Here is a 16,601-nt window from a genome sequence, read left to right as displayed (position 1 = left end):
CTCAGGGTTTTGTCAGAGTTTTCTCTGGGTTTCCTCCGGGTTTTCTCGGGATTTTCTCAAGGTTTTCTCGGGGTTTTCTCAGGGTTTTCTTAGGGTTTGCTCAGGGTTTCCTCATGGTTTTCTGAGCTTTTCTCAGCGTTTTCTCAGGGTTTTCTCGGGTTTTCTCAAGATTTCCTTAGGGTTTTCTCAACGTTTTCTCAGGGTTTTGTCAGGGATTTGTCATGGTTTTTTGAGGTTTTCTCAGCGTCTTCTCAGTTTTTTCTCAGGGTTTCTTAGTTTTTTCTTAGTTTTTTTAGGGTTTTCTCAGGATTTTCTCTGGGTTTTCTCGACATTTTCTCAGGGTTTTCTCATTGTTTTCTCAGGGTTTTCTCAGGGTTTTCTTAGTGTTTTCTTACGGTTTTCTCAGGGTTTTCTCAGGGTTTTCTTTTTTCTCTGGGTTTTCTCAGGGTTTTTCTCTAGGTTTTGTCAGGGTTTTCTCAGGGTTTTCTCAGGGTTACTCAGGGTTTTCTCAGGGTTTTCTAAGGGTTTTCTCAGCATATTTTCAGGGTTTCTCAGGGTTTTCTTAAGGTTTTTCTCTGGGTTTTCACAGGGTTTTCTCAGGATTTTCTCAGGTTTTTCTCGGGGCTTTCTCAGGGTTTTCTTAGGGTTTGCTTAGGGTTTTCTCTGGGTTTTCGAGGGGTTTTCTCAATTTTTGCTTAGGGTTTTCTCAGGGTCTGCTCGGGGTTTTCTCAGCGTTTTCTCAGGTTTTCTGGGGGTTTTCTCTGGGTTTTCTCAGGGTTTTCTCGGGGTTTTCTTGAGGTTTTCTCAAGGTTTTCTCAAGGTTTTCTTGGGGTTCTCTCAAGGTTTTCTCAGATTTTTCTCATGTTTTTTTCAGATTTTTCTCAGGGTTTGCTCAGGGTTTTCTCATGGTTTTCTCAGGGTTTTATCAGGGTTTTCACAGCATTTTCTTAGTGTTTTCTCAGGGTTTTCTCTGGGTTTTCTCGGGGTTTTCTCGAGGTTTTCTCAGGGTTTTCTCGGGGTTCTCTCAGGGTATTCTCAGATTTTTCTCAGGGTTTGCTAAGGGTTTTCTCATGGTTTTCTCTGGGTTGTCTCAGCGTTTTCTCAGCATTTTCTAAGCGTTTTCTCAGGGTTTTCTCAGGGTTTTCTCGTGGTTTTCTCAGGGTTTCTTGGGGTTTTCTCGACGTTTTCTCATTGTTTTATCAGGGTTTTGTCAAGGGTTTGTTAGGGTTTTCACAGGGTTTTCTCAGGGGTTTTTCGACGTTTTCTCAGGGTTTTTCTCAGCGTTTTGTTAGTGTTTTCTCAGGGTTTTCTCAGGGTTTTTCTCTGGGTTTTCTCAGGGTTTTACTCAGTGTTTTCTCAAGGATTTCTCAAGGTTTTTCTCCGGGTTTTCTCAGGGTTCTCTCAGGATTTTCTCAAGGTTTTCTCGGGGTTATCTCAGGGTTTTCTCAGGGTTTTCTCAAGGTTTTCTCAGGGTTTGGTCAGGGTTTTCTCTGGGTTTTCTTATCGTTTCCTCAGCGTTTTCTCAGGGTTTGCTCGGTGTTTTCCCGGCATTTCCTCAGGGTTTTCAGAGGGTTTTCTCAGGGTTTTCTCGCGGTTTTCTCATGGTTTTCTCAAGGTTTACTCGGGTTTTTCTCGGGGTTTTCTCACGATTTTCTCAGGATTTTTCGGGGTTATCTCAAGGTTTTCTCGGAGTTTTCTAAGGGTTTTCTCAGCTTTTTCTCTGGGTTTTCTCAGTGTTTTCTTAAGGTTTTGCTATGAGTTTTCTCAGGGTTTTCTCAGAATTTTCTCAGGGTTTTCTCGGGGTTTTCTCATTGTTTTCTCAGAGTTTTTGAGCGTTTGGCCGGGGTTTGCTCAGGGTTTTTTTAGGGTTTTCTCTGGGTTTTCTCGGGGTTTTCTCATCATTTTCTCAGGATTTTCTCGGGGTTATCTCAGGGTTTTCCCAGGGTTTTCTGAGGGTTTTCTCAGCATTGTCTCACGATTTTCTCAGTGTTTTTTTAAGGTTTTTCTCTGAGTTTTCCTAGTGTTTGCTCAGGGTTTTCTCAGGGTTTGCTCGGGGTTTTCCCAGCGTTTCCTCAGGGTTTTCTGTGGGTTTTCACAGGGTTTTGTCGGGGTTTTGTCAGGGTTTTGTCGGGGTTTTCTCAACTTTTACTCATGATTTTCTCAGGGTTTTCTCAGGGATTTCTCAGGGTTTTCTCATAGTTTTCTTAGGATTTTCTCAAGGTTATCTTAAGGTTATCTCAGGGTTTTCTTATTGTTTTCTTAATGTTTGTCTCTGAGTTTTCTCAGGGTTTTCTCAGGATTTTCTCAGGGTTTTCTTGCGGTTTTCTGAGGGTGTTCTCATAGTTTTTTAGCTTTTTCCCAGGGTTTGCTCATGGTTTTCTCTGGGTTTTCTCTGGATTTTCTCAGTGTTTTCTCGGGGTTGTCTAAGGGTTTTCTTAGGGTTTTCTCGGAGTTTTCTCTGGGTTTTCTCAGGGTTTTCTCTGGGTTTTCTCAGTGTTTTCTCAGAGTTTTCTCAGGATTTTCTCAGGGTTTGCTCATGATTTTCTCTGGGTTTTCTTTGGGTTTTATCGAGCTTTTCTCATCGTTTTCTCAGGGTTTTCTCAGGCTTTTCTCAGGGTTTGCTCAGGGTTTTCTCAGCATTTTCTTAAGGTTTTCAGGGGGTTTTCTTAAGATAATCTCGGGGTTTTCTCAGGGTTTTGTCAGGGTTTGCTTCGGGTTTTCTCATGGTTTTCCCAGGGTTTTCTCAGGGTTTCCTTAGGGTTTTGTCAGGGTTTTCTCAAGGTTTTCTCAGTTTTTCTCAGGGTTTTCTTGGGGTTTTCTCTACGCTTTCTCAAGTTTTTGTCAGGGTTTTGTTCGGGTTTTGTTAGGGTTTTCTCATGGTCTTCCCAGTTTTTCTCAGGGTTTTCTCAGGGTTTTTTTGGGGTTTTCTCGGGGTTTTCTCGACGTTTTCTTAGGGGTTTTTCAGGGTTTTCTTATGGTTTTCTCAGTGTTTTCTCAGTCTTTTCTCAGGGTTTTCTTAGTGTTTTCTCTGGGTTTTCCTTGGGCCAGCGGTTTCTATGGGTTTTCCTCTTGGTATTCTCAGCGTTTTCTCAGGGTTTTCTTAGTGTTTTCTAAGGGTTTTCTCAGCATTTGCTCAAGGTTTTCTCAGCCTTTTCACATGGTTTTTCTCTGGGTTTTCTCAAGATTTTCTCAGGGTTTTCATAGAGTTTTCTCAGGGATTTTCTCTTGGTTTTCTCAGCGTTTTCTCTGGGTTTTCTTAGGGTTTTCTAAGGGTTTTCTCAGCATTTTGCTCAGGGTTTTCTCAGGGTTTTCTCGGCATTTTCTCAAGGTTTTTCTCTGGGTTTTCTCAGGATTTTCTCAGGTTTTCTCAAGGTTTTCTCTGGGTTTTCTTGGGGTTCTCTGAGGGTTTTCTCTGGGTTTTCACGGGGTTTTCTCATCGTTTTCTCTGGGTTTTCTCAAGGTTTTCTCAGGGTTTGCTTGGTGTTTTCCCGGCATTTCCTCAGGGTTTTCTGAGGGTTTTCTCAAGGTTTTTCGGGCTTTTCTCAAGGTTTTCTCATGGTTTTCTCAGGGTATTCTCGGGGTTTTCTCAGAGTTTTTCAGGGTTTTCACAAGGTTTGTTCAGGGTTTTCTCAGGTTTTGCTCGTGGTTTTCTCATCGTTTTCTCTGTGTTTTCTTAGGGTTTGCTCGGCGTTTTCTCATCGTTTTCTCAGGGCTTTCTAAGGGTTTTCTCAGGGTTTTCTCATGGTTTTGTTGCTGTTTTCTCAGGGTTTTCTTAGGGTTTTCTCGGGGTTTTCTCAGGGTTTTCTCTGGGTTTTCTTATGGTTTTCTCAGGGTTTTTTCATGGTTTTCTTAGGGTTTTCTCAGGGTTTTCTTATGGTTTTCTCGGGGGTTTCTTTGTATTTTCTCAGGGTTTGCTTAGGGTTTTATCAGTGTTTTATCAGGATTTTCTCAGGTTTTTCTCGGGGTTTTCTCAGGGTTTTCTCAGAGTTTTCTCTGGGTTTTCTCTGGGTTTTCTCAGGGTTTTAACGGGGTTTTCTGAATTTTTCCTCAGGGTTTTCTCAGCGTTTGCTCGGGGTTTTCCTAGCTTTTTCTCAGGGTTTTCTTGGGTTGTTCTCAAGGTTTTCTCGGGGTTTTCTCGGGGTTTTCTCAGGGTTCTCTCAGGGTTTTCTCAGGGTGTCTCAGGGTTTTCTCATGGTTTTCTCACGATTTTGTCAGGGTTTTCTCAGCTTGTTGTCAACGTTTTCTCAGCGTTTTCTCATGTTTTTCTCGGGGTTTCCTCAGGGTTTTCTCGAGGTTTTCTCAGCGTTTTCACATTGTTTTGCGAGAGTTTTGTCAGGGTTAGGGTTTTGTCAGGGTTTTCCCTGGGCTTTCTCAGGTTTTTCTCACGGTTTTCTCAAGGTTTTCTCTGGGTTTTCTCACGGTTTTTCTCTTGGTTTTCTCAGGGTTTTCTCAGGGATTTCTTAGGGTTTTCTAAGGGTTTTCTCATCGTTTTCTCAGGGTTTTCTCCGCATTTTCACAAGGTTTTGCTCCGGGTTTTCTCAAGATTTTCTCAGTGTTTTCTCAGGGTTTTTTCAGGGTTTTCTTAGGGTTTTCTCTGGGTTTTCTCTGGGTTTTCTCAGGGTTTTTCTCAGGGTTTTCTCAGGGTTTTGTCAGGGTTTTCTAAGGGTTTTCTCTGTAATTTGCTCAGGGTTTTCTCAGGGTTTTCTTAGCATTTTCACAAGGTTTTTCTCCGCATTTTCTCAGGATTTTCTCAGGGTTTTCTCAGGGTTTTCTCAAAGTTTTCTCAGGGTTTGCTTCGAGTTTTCCCGGCGTTTCCTTAGCGTTTTCTAAAGCTTTTCTCAGGGTTTTCTCGGGGTTTTCTCAGGGTTTTCCCATGGTTTTCTCTGGTTTTTGTCGGGGTTTTCTCAGAGTTTTTCAGGGATTTCCCACGGTTTGCTCAGGGTTTTCTTACGGTTTTCTCGGGGTTCTATCATCGTTTTCTCTATGTTTTCTCAGGGTTTTCTCAGGGTTTGCTCGGGGTTTTCTCATCGTTCTCATTTTCTCAGGGTTTTCTCCTGGTTTTCTCAGGGTTTTCTCAGGGTTTTCTAAGCGTTTTCTCAGGGTTTCTAGGGTTTTCAAAGGGTTTTCTTGGGGTCGTCTCTACGTTTTGTCAGGGTTTTGTAAGGCTTTTGTCAGGGTTTTGTTAGGGTTTTCTTAGGGTCTTCCCAATTTTTTCTCAGGGTTTTTTTGGTGTTTTGTCGGGGTTGTCTCGACATTTTCTCAGGGTTTTGTTAGGGTTTTCTCATTGTTTTCTCAGCGTTTTCTCAGTGTTTTCTCAGGCCTTTCTCTAGGTTTTCTCAGGGTTTTCCCAGGGTTTTCCTCTTGGTTTTCTCTGGGTTACTCAGGGGTTTCTCTGGGTTTTCTCTGGGTTTTCTCAGCATTTTCTCAAGGTTTTCTCAGCATTTTCTCAAGGATTTTCTCCGGGTTTTCTAAAGATTTTCTGAGGGTTTTCTTACGGTTTTCTCGGGGTTTTCTCAGGGTTTTCTCAGGGTTTTCTTAGGGTTTTCTTAGGGTTTTCTCTGGGTTTTCTCAGGGTTTTTTTCTTGGTTTTCTCAAGGTTTTCTCAGGGTTTTCTCAGGGTTTTCTCAGCATTTTTCTCAGGGTTTTCTCAGGGTTTTCTTAGCATTTTCGCAAGGTTTTTCTCCGGGTTTTGTCAGGATTTTCTTAGTTTTTCTCAGGGTTTTCTCAGGGTTTTCTCAGGGTTTTCTCATCGTTTCCTCTAGATTTTCTCAAGGTTTTCTCAGGGTCTGCTTGTAGTTTTACCGGCGTTTCCGCAGGGTTTTCTGAGGGTTTTCTCAGGGCTTTCTCAGGGCTTTCTCATGGTTTTCTCAGGGTATTCTCGGGGTTTTCTCAGAGTGTTTCAGAGTTTTCCGAGGGTTTGCTCAGGGTTTTCTCAGGGTTTTCTTGTGGTTCTCATCATTTTCTCTATGTTTTGTCAGCGTTTGCTCGGGGTTTTCTCATCATCTCTCAGGGTTTTCTGAGGTCTTTCTCAGTGTTTTCTCATGGTTTTCTTGGGGTTTTCTTAGGGTTTTCCCAGAGTTAGCTCTGGGTTTTCTCAGGGTTTTCTCTGGGTTTTGTCAGGGTTTTCTCATCGTTTTCTTAGTGTCTTCTCTGGGTTTTCTCAGGGTTTGCTTGGGGTTTTCTCATCGTTTTCTTAGGGTTTTCTGAGGGTTTTCTGAGGGTTTTGTCATGGGTTTCTTGGTGTTTTCTCACGATTTTCTTAGGGTTTTCTCGGGGTTATCTCAGGGTTTTCTTTGGGTTTTCCCAGGGTTTGCTCAGGGTTTTCTAATGGTTTTCTCAGGGTTTTCTCATGGTTTTCTTTGGGTTTTCTCAGTGTTTTCTTATGGTTTTGTTGAGCTTTTCTCAAGATTTTCTCAGGGTTTGCTCAGGGTTTCTCAGGGTTTTCTCAGGGTTTTCTCAGGGTTTTCTCACGGTTTTCTTAGGATTTTCTCAGGGTTTTCTTAGGGGTTTCTCATGGTTTTCTTAGGATTTTCTCAGGGTTTTCTCAGGGTTTGCTCAGGGTTTTCTCAGGGTCTTCTGGGAGTTTTCACAGGGTTTTCTCAATTTTTCCTCAAGGTTTCCTCAGCGTTTTCTCTGGGTTTGCTTGGGGTTTTCTCAGCGTTTTCTCATGGTTTTCTCGGGTTTTTCTCGGGGCTTTCTCAGGGTTTTCTCATGGTTCTCTCTCGGTTTCTCCGTGTTTTTTCAGGGTTTTGTCAGGGTTTTCTCATAGTTTTCTCAGGATTTTCTCAGAATTTTCTCAACATTTTCTCTGCATTTTCTCTGGGTTTTCTCAGGGTTTTCTCGTGGTTTTCTCAGAATTTTCTCAGGGTTTTCTTGACATTTTCTCATTGTTTTGTCAGAGTTTTGTCAGGGTTAGGGTTTTGTCAGGGTTTTCACAGGGTTTTTCAAGGTTTTCTCACGATTTTCTCAGTGTTTTCTCAGGGTTTTCTCAGGGGTTTTCTCTTGGTTTTCTCAGGGTTTTCGCAGGGTTTTCTCAGGGTTTTCTCAGTGTTTTTTCAAGGTTATCTCAGCATTTCATGAAGGGTTTTTTTGGGGTCTTCTCAAGATTTTCTCAGGGTTTTCTCAGGGTTTTCTCAGGGTTTGCTTTTGGTTTTCTCGGGGTGTTTCTCTGGGTTTTCTCAGGGTTTTCTCAGGGTTTTCTCAGCATTTTGCTCAGGGTTTTCTCAGGGTTTTCACGGCATTTTCTCAGGGTTTTTCTACGGGTTTTCTTAGGATTTTCTAAAGGTTTTCTCAGGGTTTTCTCAGGGTTTTCACGGGGTTTTCTCATTGTTTCCTCTGGGTTTTCTCAACATTTTCTCAGGGTTTGCTTTGAGTTTTCCCGGCGTTTCCTCAGGGTTTTCTGAGGGTTTTCTGAGGGTTTTCTTGGGGTTTTCTCAGGGTTTTCTCATGGTTTTCTCAGGGTTTTGTCGGGGTTTTCTTAGAATTTTTTAGGGTTTTCTCAGGGTTTTCTCAGGGTTTTCGCGGGGGTTTCTCATCGTTTTCCCTTTGTTTTCTCAGGGTTTGCTCGGGGTTTTCTCATCGTTCTCTCAGGGCTTTCTGAGGGTTTTCTCCGGGTTTTCTCAGGGTTTCCCAGGGTTTGGTCAGGTTTTCTCTGGGTTTTCTCGGAGTTTTCTCATGGTTTTCTTGGGGTTTTCTCAGGTTATTCTTAGCGTTTTCTCGAGGTTTTCTCAGGGTTTTCTCAGGGTTTGCTCGGGGTTTTCTCATCGTTTTCTCAGGGTTTTCTGAGGGTTTTCTCATGGTTTTCTTGGTGTTTTCTCGGGGTTTTCTCGGGGTTTTTCAGGGTTTTCCCAGGGTTTCCTCAGGGTTTTCTCAGCGTTTTCTTAGGGTTTTCTCGGGGTTCTCCCATCATTTTCTCAGTCTCTTCTCAGGGTTTTCTCAGGTTTTCCTCGGGGTTTCCTCATTGTTTTCTCAGGGTTTTCTGAGGGTTTTCTGAGGGTTTCTCATGGTTTTCTTGGTGTTTTCTCAGGGTTTTCTCGGGGTTTTCTCGGGGTTTTCTCAAGGTTTTCTTAGGGTTTTCTCAGGGTTTGCTCATGGTTTTCTCATGGTTTTCTCAGGGTTTTCTCAGGGTTTTCTCCGGGTTTTCTAAGTGTTTTCTCGAGGTTTTCTCAGGGTTTTCTCAGGGGTTGCTCAAGGTTTGCTCAGGGTTTTCTTAGGATTTTCTTAGGTTTTTCTCGGGGTTTTCTCAGGGTTTGTTCAGGGTTTTCTCAGGGTTTTCTCTGGGTTTTCATGGGGTTTTCTCAATTTTTCCTGAGGGTTTGCTTGGGGTTTTTCCAGCATTTTCTCAGAGTTTTCTAAGGGTTTCTCTGGGTTTTCTCGGGGTTTTACCGGGGTTTTCTCAGGGTTTTCTCAGGGTTCTCTCAGGGTTTTCTCATGGTTTTCACAGGGCTTTCTTGTGGTTTTCTCAGGGTTTCCTTAGGGTTTTTTGTGGGTTTTCTCGGGGTTTTCTCACGGTTTACTCGGGGTGTTCTCGGGGTTTTGTCACGGTTTTCTCAGGATTTTCTCGGGGTTATCTTAGTTTCTCAGAGTTTTCTAAGGGTTTTCTCTACATTTTCTCAGGGTTTCTCAGTGTTTTCTTAACGTTTATCTCGGAGTTTTCTCAAGGTTTTTTTCAGGATTTTCTCAGGGTTTTCCGCGGTTTTCTCAGGGTTTTCTCGGCGTTTTTCTGCGTTTTCCAGGGTCTACTCAGGGCTTTCTCAGGGTTTTCTCGGGGTTTTCTCATCATTTTCTCAGTGTTTTCTTAGGGTTTTCTCTGGGTTTGCTCAGGGATTTCTTATCGTTTTCTCAGGGTTTTCTCATGGTTTTGTCTTGGTTTTCTCATGGTTTTCCCTGGGTTTTCTAAGGGTTTTCTCAGGGTTTCTCAGGGTTTTCTCTGGGTTTGCTCAGGGTTTTCTCATGGTTTTCTCAGGGTTTTCTCAGGGTTGTTCTCAGGGTTTTCTAAGGGTTTTCTCGGGGTTTTCTAAGGGTTTTCTCGGGGTTTTCTCTGGGTTTTCTTGGGGTTTTCTTGGGGTCTTCTCAGCATTTTCTCATAGTTTTCTGAGGGTTTTCTCAGGATTTGCTCAGGGGTTTCTCAGGGTATTCTTTGGATTTTTTCGGGATTTTCTCAGCATTTTCTCTGGGTTTTCTCAGCGTGTTCTCAGGGTTTGCGAGGGGATTTCTCAGCGTTTTCTCGGGGTTTTCTCAGGGTTTGCTCAGGGTTTTCTCATGGTTTTCACAAGGTTTTCTCAGGGTTTTCTCAGCGTTTTCTTAGCATTTTCTCAGGGTTTTCTAAGGGTTTTCTCAGCATTTTGGTCAGGGTTTTTTCCGGGTTTTCTTAGCATTTTCTCAGGGTTTTTCTCCGGGTTTTCTTAGGATTTTCTTAGGGTCTTCTCAGGCTTTTCTCTGCGTTTTCACGGGGTTTTCTCATTGTTTCCTCTGGGTTTTCTCAATGTTTTCTCAGGGTTTGCTTTGAGTTTTCTCGGCGTTTCCTCAGGGTTTTCTTAGGGTTTTCTCAGGGTTTTCTCATGGTTTTCTCAGGGTTTTCTCGGGGTTTTCTTAGAGTTTTTCGGGGTTTTCCTAGGGTTTGCTCAGGGTTTTCTCAGGGTTTTCTCGGGGTTTTCTCATCGTTTTTTCTTTGTTTTCTCAGGGTTTTCTCAAGGTTTGCTCGGGGTTTTCTCATCATTCTCTCAGGGTTTTCTGAGGGTTTTCTCAGGGTTTTCTCATGGTTTTCTTGGTTTCTCAGGATTTTCTTAGGGTTTTCTCGGGATTTTCTCAGGGTTTCCCAGGGTTTGCTTAGGGTTTTCTCAGGGTTTTCTCGGGGTTTTCTCAAGGTTTTCTCAGGGTTTTCTCAGGGTTTTCTCAGGGTTTGCTTGGGGTTTTCTCATCATTTTCTCAAGGTTTTCTGAGGGTTTTATGAGGGTTTTCTCATGGTTTTCTTGGTGTTTTCTCGGGGTTTTCTCGGGGTTTTCTCAGAGTTTTTTCAAGGTTTTCCTAGGGTTTCCTCAGGGTTTTCTTAGGGTTTTCCCTGGGTTCTCCCATGTTTTTCTCAGTGTCTTCTCAGGGTTTTCTCTGGGTTTCCTCGGGGTTTTCTCATCGTTTTCTCAGGGTTTTCGGAGGGTTTTCTGAGGGGTTTTCTCATGGTTTTCTTGGTGTTTTCTCAGGGTTTTCTTAGGGTATTCTCGGGGTTTTCTCAGGGTTTTCTCAGGTTTTGCTCATGGTTTTCTCATGGTTTTCTCAGGTTTTTCTCATGGTTTTCTTCGGGTTTTGTCAGGGTTTTCTTAGGGTTTTCTTAGGGTTTTCTCAGGGTTTTCTCAAGGTTTGCTCAGGGCTTTCTCAGGATTTTCTCAGGTTTTTCTCGGGGTTTTCTCAGGGTTTGCTAAGGGTTTTCTCAGGGTTTTCTCTGGGTTTGCTCGGGGTTTTCTCCACGTTTTCTTAGGGTTTTCTGGGCGTTTTCTCTGGGTTTTACCGGGGTTTTCTCAGGGTTCTCTCAGGGTTTTGTCAGGGTTTTGTCAGGGTTTTCTCGTGGTTTTCTCAGGGTTTCCTCAAGGTTTTCTCTCTGTTTTCTCAGCATTTTCTCAGGGTTTTCTTAGGTATTTCTCGGGGTTTTCTCGACGTTTTCTCATTGTTTTGTCATGGTTTTGTCGTTTTGGGCTTCACTTTCTCTTTATAATTTTGGCCCAAGTGTCATATTTTCCTACAAAACAAATTAAATTAAATTAAAATAAAATACTTTTACAAAAAATTAATTCCACGAAAATATTTAATTAAAGTTCAATTTATTTAGCAATTAAGAACAATTTAGGTGCACTTTCATGCACTTATCACAACCCCCAACCAGCTTATTGCTAGTCCCTAGCAATTCAAGCGAAAGAAAAATCATGTCAAGCCGAAAATTCAAATCAAAACTAGCAAAATCACCTAAGCAATCAAAGAAAGCATTAGTAAGTCATCAAAAAATGCTATCAAAACTACTTCAGTCATAACTCCAGAGTTGTGTGTGTGTGCACCAAACCGTATCCCTCTTACCACAATCCATAACACAAATAGCATCAAAAAATTCACCAAGAAAAGGTCTCAACTCCATTTACCTCACGGGTGTTAGAAATATTTTAATGCAAAGGGTTTTCACTCATGGAGTTGGAAGTCAATCAATCAATGCTCAAGTGAGAGAAGGCAATTTAAGGACAAGCTAATAAACATACATTGATCAAATGATAGGGGAATCAAATATCTGGAACAATCCATCACTCAAACTATAAATAAACTTTCGGGATTTCATTCTGGTCAAAAGGAAGATCTCATAAACAAACAAAGAGCCGAAAAATACAAACAAATATACACAAACTTTTTTCCTTTTTCTTTTTCTTTTTTTTTTCTTTTGTTTTTGTTGTTTTTTTTTTCGAGGCAAGAGACAACATACGTTTGATGAAGCTGATGTAGTAAGGCATTCTTTTGATTGGCTACTATGCAGCATAAGATGTGAGTGCAACCAAACTACGTAAACATTGATGATAAAATGATGCTTTTGCTCTTTTTTTCTTTTTTCTTTTTTTTTTAAAGAAAATTGTACAAAAGAAAAATGATAAATATCTACAACACATGCTCAATTCTAAAAATTATTCCTAACCAGAAATCATCGCTCAAGCAAATGTCACAAGTCAAGTAGAGGTGCTCCGTTAATGACTCAACCAACTCAAAAGATCAATGAAAGTTCAAAAAGCTGTTTTCTCAACTCTCACAACTCACCAAAAATGAAAAACTTAAACTCGGGAGTTTTCCTCAACTAGATGTGTCAACAACCATCCTGCCACAAGGTTTGGCATGTGCTCAAAAGAACTCTGGAAATCATTTCTTGGTAATTAAGATAGCAAAAACTAACTCAAACCGAACATTTTGAAATCATACTCAGATAATCTCGCAAAAATTTTGACCCAAAATAACAACAAGACAAAAATTAATCTTACACATGAATATGCTCACCACCCCCAACCTAAAATCAGACAATGTCCTCAATGTCTAAAAATATATGCAATACGAAAAAGATAGGAAAAGAGAACACGTGGATGATGAACATTGGAACTAAGCCGAGCCTCCTAAATTGATTCTTCAAAACACAAACAAATATAAAATCACACAAAATCAAACTAAAATTAAAAACACACAAAACACACCAAACGACACAAAGAAACAAAAATATGATACAAAAGGGTTGGAAGCAAACTTGTTAAGTTTGGTAAACCGGAGCCTCGAGAATGATCTCTTTAGCCTGGCTCACACGCTCAATGTAATGCTTCAGTCTCTGGCCATTGACTCTGAATACTCTCCCATCGCTCGGGTCCTCGACCTTGACAACACCGTTGGGAAAAACTTGTTTCACCACAAATGGACCAGTCCACCGCGATCTCAACTTACCTGGGTGGAGATGCAAACGGGAGTCATAAAGATGCGCCCACTGATTCGGCTCAAAATTCTTTCTCAGGATCTGCTTGTCATGAGCCACTTTCATCTTTGCCTTGTAGATCCTGGAATTTTCGTATGCGTCATTCCTTAACTCCTCAATCTCAGACAATTGGAGCTTTCTTTGAAAACACACCAAACGAAACAAAGAAACAAAAATATGATACAAAAGGGTTAGAAGCAAACTCCTTAAGGTTGGTAAATTGGAGCCTCGAGAATGATCTCTTCAGCCTGGCTCACACGCTCAATGTAATGCTTCAGTCTCTGGCCATTGACTCTGAATACTCTCCCATCGCTCGGGTCCTCGACCTTGACAACACCGTTGGGAAAAACTTGTTTCACCACAAATGGACCAGTCCACCGCGATCTCAACTTACCTGGGTGGAGATGCAAACGGGAGTCATAAAGATGCGCCCACTGATTCGGCTCAAAATTCTTTCTCAGGATCTGCTTGTCATGAGCCACTTTCATCTTTGCCTTGTAGATCCTGGAATTTTCGTATGCGTCATTCCTTAACTCCTCAATCTCAGACAATTGGAGCTTTCTTTGAATACCTACAGCATTGAGATCAAAGTTAAGGGCCTTGACGGCCCAATAAGCTTTATGTTCAAGCTCGACAGGTAAATGACAGGCTTTCCCAAAGACAAGCCTATAAGGAGACATCCCAAGAGGGGATTTGTAAGCAGTGCGGTATGCCCAAAGAGCGTCAAGAAGACGTAAAGACCAATCCTTGCGGTCGGGGTTTACCGTCTTTTCCAGAATTTGTTTGATCTCCCTATTCGCCAACTCAGCTTGGCCATTCGTTTGCGGATGACAGGCAGTAGCAACCTTATGAAGCACACCGTACTTGCACATAAGAGCCTCAAATGAACGGTTGTAGAAATGAGTGCCTTGATCACTGATGATAACACGTGGAGTGCCAAACCTAGATAACACATTCTCCTTCAAGAACTTAACAACTGTTGCATTATCATTGGTTCGACACGACACGGCTTCAACCCATTTAGAAACATAATCCACAGCGATGAGGATGTAAAGGTACCCAGAAGAAGGCAGAAATGGTCCCATAAAGTCGATCCCCCAACAATCGAATATTTCTATCACGAGAATCGGGTTCAAAGGCATCATATGGCGGCGGGACAAAGCACCTAACTTTTGACACCGGACACAAGAACGACAAAATTGATTAGTGTCCTTGAACAAAGTAGGCCAATAAAGACCACACTGTAAGATTTTTACGGCGGTCTTTTTCACAGAAAAATGACCACCACATGCATCGTTATGGCAGAAGTTCAGAACACTAGTAATCTCATCATTAGGAATGCATCGTCTCATGATTTGGTCGGGATAGTACTTGAAAAGATATGGATCATCCCAATAGAAGTTTCACACTTCGACCAAGAACTTGCATTTATCTTGTGCATTCCAATCAGAAGGAAGTTCGCCCGTCACCAAGTAGTTTACGATATGAGCGTACCAAGGCAACTTAGTGACGACGAAAAGATTTTCATCTGGGAAGTTATCGCGGATGGCAGGGCCATCGACAGGATCATTGAACTCGAGTCGAGACAGATTGTCGGCAACGACATTCTCGACACCTTTCTTGTCCTTGATGGTCAAGTCAAATTCATGCAATAGAAGGATCCACCTAATTAATCGCGCCTTAGCATCCTTTTTGGAAAGGAGATTCTTGAGGGTGGAATGATCTGTAAAGATGGTCATAGGTGAACCGATCAGATATGCACGGAACTTGTCAAGTGCAAAGACCACAGCGAGTAACTCTTTCTCAGTGGTCGAGTAATTCATTTGAGCACTATTTAGAGTTCTACTCGCGTAATACACAACAAAGGGCTTCCCTTCCCTTTGTTGACCAAGGGCTGCCCCCACAACATAATCACTTGCGTCACACATGATCTCAAATGGTAAGTTCTGGGGGCGGAAGTCAACTTCGCCACAAGCGTTCAGAAAGAATCCTCTGAAGCTTCAAGACTGACCAAGGACTGACCCACTTGCTATCAGCGACTGGATAGATGATTCCTGCATCCAGAAGCTTCAAGACTTCTTTCTTCACGACCTCTTTCATCGTCGGGTTCAGTCTCCTTTGGGGATCCCTTCGTGGATTAACCCCATCTTCCAAGTTGATGTGATGAGAGCAAATTAAGGGGCTAATACCCTTAATGTCAGTAATCGTCCAACCTAATGTCGATTTGTGTTCACGCAGCATGTCAACTAACCGCTGCTCTTGAAATGCATCAAGTTTAGATGAAATGATGACAGGAAAGGTATTACCAGCTCCCGGAAAGACATGTTTCATATTCTCAGGCAGTTGAGCCAGCTTGAGGTTTGGGGTCTCTTTGGTGGATGGTTTCGGCTTTTCTTTTTCTCGAGGTAGCTCTTCAAAGCGTGGTTGCCAAAACTTGGTTCCTCTGCCTTGTGAGTCTTTGAAAATGGTAACATTGTTGGCCAACTCACAAGGACAGGAACTCTCAGATTCAGAAATGCGGAGGAAATTGTTAAGATCATCAGAATTGCTATACAATTGAACCTCCTCCGAGACGAGTGTGTCAATTAGAAACATTTGGTGACACTCGTCATCATCACGTGGTTGCTTTGCAATATGAAAAACATTCACCTCTAAAGTCATGTGCCCAAAGGATATCTTCATCAGACCATTCCTACAGTTGATGAGAGCATTGGCTGTAGCAAGGAAATGTCTTCTGAGGATAATGGGAATCTTGGACTCCATACTCACCACGGATTGAGTATCCAAGACTAGAAAGTCAACGGGGTAATAGAACTTATCAACTTGAACCAAAACATCCTCAACTATCCCCCGAGGCTTCTTGATCGATCGATCAGCCAGCTGTAGAACCACAGATGTGGGCTTAATTTCTCCAAGACCAAGTTGCGAGTAGACAGAGTATGGCATGAGGTTAACACTCGCTCCTAGATCAAGCAACGCTTGGCTGAACTCATGTGCCCTAATCTGACAGGAAATTGTGGGACAATCGGGATCCTTGTACTTGGGCGGTGTTTTCTGGTCGATCACCGCGCTTACTTGTTCTGTCAAGAATGCTGTCTTCTTGACATGGTGCTTCCTTTTGATAGTGCAGAGATCCTTGATAACCTTAGCATAAGCAGGTACTTGCTTGATAACATGAAGCAAAGGAAGATTAATTTTTACTTGAGTCAAGTGCTCTAGGATCTCACTTTGGTGTTTCGGTACTTTCCCAGTTGGACGCAGAGCTTGGGGAAAAGGCACCTTTACCAAAACATTTGTTGGCTCATCTTTCTTAGGGACAACTTCCTTACTACTCGAAGTGGTGGCACTTGTTGACGATTCTTCCATAATCTTCCCACTACGAGTATTGATGGCATTCACCTCCGTAACATTTTGATTATCAGGACATGAGGTTTGCGCCATATGTTGACCCTTTGGGTTTGACTGAGCTTGTGAAGGGAACTTGCCGCATTCTTGGACAGCCAAAGCTCCAGTCAGCTTCCTGATTTGACTCTTCATTTCTTTACTTTCCTCCACCATTTGCGTGAACAGTGACTCAAACTTCTGATTCGTCTTCCTCTGCACCTCTATGAAAGATTGCAAGGTGTTCTCAAGAGAACTCCTTGGCTAATGCGAATTGTATTGAGGTGCAGAATACGCCTTTGGTGGTTGTGGCTGGTGCTCAGTTCTCCCTTGTCCTCCTGATGGTTGTGCTTGGTTGGAATCTCGCCAACTAAAGTTTGGATGGTTCCTCCAGCCAGGATTGTATATGTTAGAGAAGGGTTTGTTGTATGCCCCTAAGGCATTGCATTGCTCCTCATAAACCCCTCTCATTTCACCATAAGCAGGACAATCCTTAGCTAAATGTTCCACCCCACCATAGACAAAGCATGGCTCATGTGTCTCTGCCCTTGCGACCGTGTGGATTCCTCTACCTTTTTTGCCTTTGAGGGCCTCGATTTGCCTTGTCAAAGATTCGACTTGGGCTTTGAGGTTGTCCTCCTCCCTTAATTGATAGATTCCAACCGGTCGGGACCTATTGGTGCTGTCAGTAGCACTAGGTCCGGTCCAAGTGTGGGCTTTTTCGGCTAACTCGTTGAGATACTCA

The 16,601-nt window shown here is 42.5% G+C and overlaps 1 pseudogene; it reads right to left on the bottom strand.

Moving 5' to 3' along the window:
• Nucleotides 1-12,681: 12,681 nt before the first annotated feature.
• Nucleotides 12,682-16,033, bottom strand: LOC112091900 (annotated as a pseudogene).
• Between the last annotated feature and the right edge of the window lie 568 nt (nt 16,034-16,601).

Source organism: Morus notabilis, unplaced genomic scaffold, assembly GCF_000414095.1.
Source record: "Morus notabilis unplaced genomic scaffold, ASM41409v2 Scaffold35, whole genome shotgun sequence".
In the NCBI taxonomy this organism is placed as follows: domain Eukaryota; kingdom Viridiplantae; phylum Streptophyta; class Magnoliopsida; order Rosales; family Moraceae; genus Morus; species Morus notabilis.
The sequence above is the reverse complement of the archived record's forward strand: the minus strand, read 5'-3'. Positions and strand labels throughout refer to the sequence as shown.